We start from the raw sequence: 8,298 nt of genomic DNA, 5'->3' as shown, positions 1-8,298 counted from the left end.
TGTTGGTTGGAACTTACTACTACCCTATACTCCGACAACCTTGATTTAGGTGCCCCAAAACCGTGCAATGGCCATGTAACACCCCGGCCCCTCGGACCACTGGTGACTACTCATGGTGACTGTAGACTGGCCCCATAAACCAACGCAAGTATTTCCAGTGCACTTTGGCCTCACTCGTGCGCACCCGGGAACACTTCCTAGGAGGTCACCCATCCTAAGATTGCTCCCCACCAAGCACGCTTAACTGTGGAGTTCTTAGCAAATGGGCTCCCTAGAAAAGAAGATGCACCTTGTTGATATGAGTGGTCTATCAATCTTTTTCAAGCTAAATTTGGGGTATTACAGGCCAAATCCTCTATTGTTGCGAATCGAGGAGAGATAACAAAATATTGGTGTAAAGAGATGAATAATATAGAGAATTTATGGGAGAGAGTGAAGCAGGGGAGAGAGCATGTCATAACAATTGAAAGTTTAAACGATAATGGAAGTGACATGTAATTTAGCATAATGCCCTTGTTTTCGCTCAATACTGACGGGTAACAATTTTGGGTTTCAATCAACTATTGGAATTAAATTGGGTAATGTAAACTTGTGAAACGAACAAACTCCAAGGAATTTGGTTATATAAATCCGTTCTTATGGTCTTGAATTCCATACCAAACACTTACGAAATGTCATTAAGTGAAATCAAGGAATCTTGAACAAAAATGTTACTGTTGATGTAATAGACATGATATGAGTTTCTAAAGGATTAGGCTTTGGTAGTTTGTAAATTACTGGTATTGAGTAAATAAAACTTGATAAAGCTGGATTTAAAGCTACTACATAATGTCCTTCATTTGTGAGTTTATGATTCTCATCAACCATCCTCATGGTAAATGTGATGTATAAATGAGCAACTATACCGAAATTTCTTATTTTATCAAACATTTTCAATCAAGATTTTCTATTTTATTTAAGAATGCACATGTCTTGCGTGGGTGCGTTTTTCACCGTTGGGCATTACTATTGTGATTTCAATGATGATTTTCTTCTTGGAGTACAAAGTAATGATCTTTTTAGTGTGAAAGGTATTATTATTTGCTATATTTTTTTCAGGATTACAACATTTGGTGATTCACACTCGATGATAAGTCGATTTAAATGAAAATAAAGAAGATTGTGCATAAAGTGCTGGTGATTTACTAGAAATATTTGGAAAAAAGTGTTCTAAGTTCATTGCTTGAAAGTGTAGTTGATTGTTTTAGGCAAAGTCTTCTTACGCTTTCTTAATTTCACAAGGCACAACTCATTTAATTCGAGAACGAATTAAGTAGGTTGTTCACTCCAAGTTTGATCGACTATTTAGCGTTCAGTTGGTAGTACCACATTATTCTTCTTTACTTGTTATCTTATTTTTGTTTTTTGTTAAGTTTCTATTAGATCAACACTATTATATGCATCAAAATATTGAGCTCGTTAGGGAAATGGGAGTAGTGGAATGAGAATGCTTGGATGGACGAGTGAACATACTTTGAGGATTTATGTAGAATGCAAGACATAACAAAATATTTAGGTGATTTAGGTGTCACAACTGTTGAGGCTAAGATGAAAGATAATTAACTAAAATGGTTTGGACATGTGCAATGACCGAGTATTGAAGAACTGTTAAGGAAAATAGAAATTTGAAACTTGGGAGATTTTATCACAACTTAAAAAAGTTAAGATGCCTAGGAACGATTAGAGTAACTTGGCTAGCAAATCTTTACAACAAGATTTTTGAGGACAAATAAGATGCTTGATAGCTAGAGAAGAAATAATCTAATGCTCGTGTACAATAATAAAGGAGATATCTAAGATTGCTCTAATTATCGAGGAATAAAACTCATGAGCTATACTATGAAGTTAAGTGAAATAGTCTTAGTTGGAAAGATATAAGCATATCATATAGCAAATTTATATTTATGATGGAAGCAATTCATTTTATAAGCTCGATGATAGACTACTATAGGGCTAGAAAGAGATAATTGCACATGGTTTTTATTAATTTAAAACAAAAAACATAAGATAAGATACTAAGAGAAGTGATTTAGTGGGAAAAATAAAAGAAGCGTATTCCAAAGAAATACTTTAATATAGACAAAGATATGTATCGAGAAGTAAAAACGAATATTATGGCATATTGATGGTAAATTGGGAATTTTCCCATCGTGATTGATCTTCATCAAGGCTCAACCATAAGCTTATTTTTTTTGTAGGAGTCCTAGAAGAGATAACTCGATCAATACAATAAGACGTGCCATGACACATATTTTTTGTTGATGATATTATTTTGGAAGATGAGACTAAGGAGGGATATATGCTAAGTTAGAATAATTGAGACATGATTAGGCGTCAAGAAAGTTAAAATTAGGTTGGAGTAAGACAAAGCACATGAAATGTACCTTAAGCACTAATGAGATAACGAGATGTATTATAAAACTAAAAGAGAAAGAAATCACCCCAAGTAGATGCTTCAAATACCTTGGGTTTATATTTTGGAGTAATGAAGACATGAAGTAAGATGTGACAAATAACAAGATGTTCTCATCATTGAGATAAAATAAGGAAATGATTAGTGGTAATTAGGGTTTGAAAGGGGATATGATAATCAAAATGGAGGGGTTAAATGAGAACAGGTGGGTGGGTAGGGTTGATAAAGTGAAGGAAATGATTAGTGGTAATTAGGGTTTAGAGTTGTTTATGGATTTTGGTTATGTTATTAACATAGGATATTTTCGTAACTATTCAGGGTTTTGTGAGGACAATATGGTAAAAAAACCTATATATTAAAATGAAAAGGGGACAATAGAGGTAAACTGACCAAATAAGAAAAAGGGACAATTATACTGAATTGGAGCGAGTATTATTTATTGGTAATGATATATACAACCCTTAAGGTTGTGTATATAAGAAGATATCTCAATGAATCTCTAGTAGAATTAATATTAAAAACTTATGGGAACATTCATAAGTATTATGTTTTTCTTCTTTTAGGTTTTTAATTGTTTTGGGAACTTGCAACTGTTATTTATCCTTTTAATTTTCAATCTTTTGTGTGACTTTTAATCTTTCTTCTATTTTATCTACTGCAAGACAGCTAGATCACTGGGCACCACGTAGGTATCTTTAAGGGTTTGCGAGGTAATCGACCGCATAAGGCCCCCTTTTTCTCCCGTGTATATGAAAAAGTTAATAAAAAAAAATATGTTAACTATAAATATGCTCTTAGTTCTTTCTCATCCTTTCAGATCGATCATAGTGAGGTTTGTTCTCTTATTTCCCCCTTTTTTTCAATTAAATTGGGGCTTTTTTTTGTGATGCTATACCTAATTTATGCGAAAGATTCTGGTTACGAAAATTGAATCACTGATTCTTGATGCGCTTGAATGCTGAACTTATCTGTTTTTTATTATGTTAGTAGGTTTTTGTTTTTTGTGTGTATTGTTATGATGTTAAAATCTTATTGATGATTGTTTCGTTTTATCAATGGAAGAGCTTGTTTTCTTTCAGTTAATTTTCAACAAGCTATACAGTTATTTATAGCTAAAACACGCCCTTCAATTCCACATTTATTACCTGAAGTTTTTGGATAGCATATTTGATGAATTTAAGTTATTGATAATTCTCTGTTTGTATTTGTTCAAGTGAAGAAAAATGGAAGGATTTTTCCCTAGATTGAATCGTTGTAACACTTATTTACTTGTGATTTTTAAGTCGTTATCTGTAGTTATTGTTGGCTCATTTATATCTATGTCGTTTGGTTTCATGTACCTTCCCTTATATCTAATTTGTGGTTGATACTCGATTGTGTGGATTTTTTTTTTAAAGGTATTTGGGGGGGTGGGGGGGGGGGGGGGGGGGGGGGGGTTGGTTAGTTATGTCTACACATTATTACAAAATTGAAAGATTAATTTTATGCAAACCTATCTTGATGTTATGATCTCTAACTTAAGCTCAATACATGTCCATTAATTTTATGCAAACCTATCTTGATGTTATGATCTCAGCAAATATTTTGGTTCCATTAATATTTGGCAAGATATTCTTCCGGATAAATATACAAACATTCTACATCATAGATGTATTTTGAAATGTAATAATAATTTGGCTTATTAATAAGGAGCTAATAGTAGAGATTGAAAATTAAGATATCCCGTCGATTGGAAACAATATTCACATTTTTTTGATCATGTGCAGTCGAAAAAGAGGTGTGTCGCATGGCATTTCCTGCTCTATCTGTCACCAAAAAGTTTCTGAATGCAAAATTTATGCTTTATTTATTCAAAAAGACTGGAACTTGGAGATTAGAACAGCAAATGGAGAATGGAGTTTGGAAAGAGGCACCAAAAGATTTTGGTCATGAGCTCATTAGGAAGGAAAATAATAAAATTTTATCAAGGCTAAATAATACTAGTTGAAAAAATAAAGCAACAATTATGCACCACATTTACGTTGCAAACGATGAAGAAAAGACGTATGAAAAAGAAAATGTCTAAAAGAGATAGGACAATAAAACATTACAGTAGAAAAAAGTCTATGGTCACTTCAACAGCAATAAAACCCAAGAGTTGCTCCCATAAATAGATACGTAGAGTTGCATACTAAGAAAAGCAGCAAGCAGACTATTGAAAACATAGAACCACAAGCAGACTTTTGAAATCATAGAAACGCAAACAGTCTATTTCAAAGAAATGTAGCCACTTGAAAAAGATAATTTCTCCCACCATTTTAACAAGTATTAAACACAGCACTCGGTAAGATATTGGTCAATGGTTTTGAGCAATTGAGCTTTTCGAAACAAGTTGTGCAGACAAGATATTTAACTCCGATTAGACCTGAGGCCTAGGTTTTAAAAAAAATTATTTAGTGGAATCTTTTCAAATAGCTAATCATTTTGTAGCTTCGATATGACAATTGGACACTTTTGAGCTAAAATCATGGAATTTTTTATGAAGTAGCCAAGTCAAATACTAGGACATGTATCATGCATGGAATATATACATGAGTATGAGTAAAATTAGATAATGCAAAGGCTATACCATGGTAGGCATTTTTGGCAAGACGAATATACAAGACAAGTGTAACAACTACGCAAAATAGATTTAATGCCTCTACTATACAAGCCTACGTAAACGGGCTTCAAATTTCACTCTTGAATAAGCAAAAGCTTTCCTTTGCATGAAATCAGATTAAGAAGGTTATACAACCTCTCCGATACGTGGACTGACAAAATTAAAGTCCACCTGAAGCCCCTTGACTGGTGGATCATACGAGTCTATGAATTGGACCAGCCTGCAATTCGCAACAAGAAAAACCATGAGGCTGAAGGTAGTTTGTGCAGCAAAAAGTAACTATGGAGCAAAGGAAATAAGAGAACTTTTAGGATTTTTTTTGAGCTATTTAAAACATATAGTTTGTCAACCACACTTAAAAATCTCACGTTAATGACAATATGACATACAACTCATCTCTGAATCAGAAAATTGTTCATGTTTCCCATTTAAAAAATCTATTTATCACTCTAGAAAGTGACTTCCAAATGAATGTAATGTTTTGTGATAATGAATAATCAAAGAAATAAATATATTCAAGTTTATACTCAGGCAAGGATGTCCCATCATCCATGGGCCATGAGCCAATTTCCTACAAATATTCTTCCAGTCTCTTTCTTTTTTAGGCAGAACAATATTTATTTATGTCAAAGTCCAAACTATAAAGAAAATTACTCAAAAAGAACTTTATAACATACATATTATCTCATTCCCTTATCCTCCTCAAATTTTGAAGCTTTTCATGAAAACATATCAAATAATCTGAATAATATTAAAATGAAAATAGAAAATATTAAAAATAAATGCTCAAATGTGAAATAATTATTAGAGCTAATATTCCTAAAAACATTCAGAAAAGCGAAATATTGCATAGAAGTTTCAACAAGCAAGATGACTATATTGATATGCACACCAGAGATCAGAAAGAAGATGATAGACAGCAATAGACAAAATCATAAAAACAAAAGAAAACTTCCACATGTAATACAAACTCAATGAAGAAATAAATATGTAGACCAGACCCTCTAATTAAATAATCAAAGTGATGCAAGAAACCTGCCTGTGGTAAAAATCACAATCACGGTCGTTCCTCAAGATTCCATGTAGAAGGTTGTACATCTGCAGCAACATTTTCCCAGGTATCTAAAGTGAAAGCAACAAATTTTTAGTACTGAAACTAAAAGTTCTTACAAAATTTTATGTACGGAAAGGTCCATAATCAAGAGAAATATATTTAAAGAAGCACAAATATAAGTAATGAAATTTGAGAAAGAAAGTATACTAAGATGAAGCACTTGCCTTTTCAAAAAATAGATTCACGCGGAAAAATGAGCAAAACAGATCCATGAAAGCGTGCAGTATAAATGAGTTCTGATGAGGCTGCAAGAGACTATGCTTGATTAGAGATTAATTTAGAGGCCAGGAAGTCATATTAATTTCAAGGGTTTTTATGGGTCCATATGTATCTCTAATAAAGATTTTAGTTTTTGACAATAAAGAAGAAAATAATTAAACCATAAGCGTTTAAAAGTGCTAGAGACGACAAATTTAGAAACATCAACCATGCTACATAAAATGAAAGCTTCATGGACACTCCTCGTTATTATCATAATTATGAAATTTCACATAATCTCTTTAGGAGAAAAGCCAATGTCTCTAAAGAGATTGATAAGAATAATATATAAGTAAGAACACTCTACTGTTAAAACTACTTGACCAGCTCATTCACGAGTACCAACCAACTTGAAGGCTAGAGTTCATTTCTGAGTTATCTGCACAGAATATGTCATATGAAAATAGATTCAACTGGAAGAGACATAGACCCTACAATCCCACACACAGAGGGAGGAAAAGAACACTATGAAAAAAAGGTAAATAAAAGCAGAGGTAGTAACATATTTTGAATACTAACCAACAGGGTAATCACTGTGCTGCTCAAATCCAGTAGAAGACGTAGTGCTTGTTCTCGAAATGCCATCAAATCAAGAAGCAGACTATTGAAAACATAGAACCACAAGCAGACTTTTGAAATCATAGAAACGCAAACAGTCTATTTCAAAGAAATGTAGCCACTTGAAAAAGATAATTTCTCCCACCATTTTAACAAGTATTAAACACAGCACTCGGTAAGATATTGGTCAATGGTTTTGAGCAATTGAGCTTTTCGAAACAAGTTGTGCAGACAAGATATTTAACCACCAAATTTTATTACTCTAATAGTTACACTAATACTATATAATCAAAAGATGTGCTGGGGCCAAACTTAAAAAATGGACCACGAAGATGGGCCACAAGGCTCGAGCCACAACCAGCCCCCCATGTGGCTTTGCCCATGCATTGTATAACAATATTTGAGTAGCCTTGCTAGAAAACAATTACAAGGAACTTATTTTCTTAAAATGAACCATATTAACGAATGAGTACTTGCTAAGGAAATGCCATTTCCACAAGCATTAAGCACACTAATTGCACGTCATACTTAATGGAGCTGAAGATTTACAATTCATAATATTTTTGACATTGAAATATTATAAGAATGTATCAAAGCAACTTATTAAGCTATTCTAATTGAAACGGTCTCACTTTTAATGCAAGAGGAAGCTATGTACACTACAACAAAACCTTCAATGGAACCTCTTTAAAGAGTCGGAATAACTGCTGGTGTTTGGATGACTCGAACTAGGGTCATGAACATGGGAAAGATGAATAAAAAAGGCATGTCTTCAATAGCCAACGCCGAGTCGGCGTTGATGGAGGTCATGGGTGAGACAAGTCGGCTGCAGGACTCTGAACTTGAGTTTTTTCCAGAAGACAACGCCGAGTCATCGTCCCACGGCTTTGGAGCGTGTCAGAAGCAGTTATGTTTTTCTCACAATTTGGCCGGTTATTTCGATTTCTTATTACCCTAATTTTTTCCAAAAGGAGGTTTACTATATAAACCCATCCCAAAATTAGAGTTAGGGTTACTGAAAACACAAAAGGGTTTTGAGAAGTATATTTTCTTAATTCATCTTTGTAATCTTGCAATTTTATAATAAAACTTTTGATCTTGACGCCCGTGAACATAGCTATCACATCAATAGTAAACAACGTAAATTCTTGGTGTGTTTTTCTTATTGTTTGCATTGAATCCCCATATTGTTTTCATTGTTTTACGATTATTATTTCCGTTGTCGCACAACAATAGCTTTAAAGTTTTAGGATAGAAAAAATGCACTAATTACAT

General features: G+C 33.3%; 1 pseudogene; it reads right to left on the bottom strand.

The window, feature by feature from the left end:
• Nucleotides 1-4,826: 4,826 nt before the first annotated feature.
• The window catches only part of LOC130810688 (protein NAP1-like), a 4,014-nt pseudogene continuing 542 nt past the window's right edge, over nucleotides 4,827-8,298 (bottom strand).

The sequence above is a fragment of the Amaranthus tricolor genome, chromosome 4 (genome assembly GCF_026212465.1).
Source record: "Amaranthus tricolor cultivar Red isolate AtriRed21 chromosome 4, ASM2621246v1, whole genome shotgun sequence".
NCBI lineage: Eukaryota > Viridiplantae > Streptophyta > Magnoliopsida > Caryophyllales > Amaranthaceae > Amaranthus > Amaranthus tricolor.
Note: the sequence above shows the minus strand (reverse complement) of the source record. Positions and strands in the feature narration are given on the sequence as shown.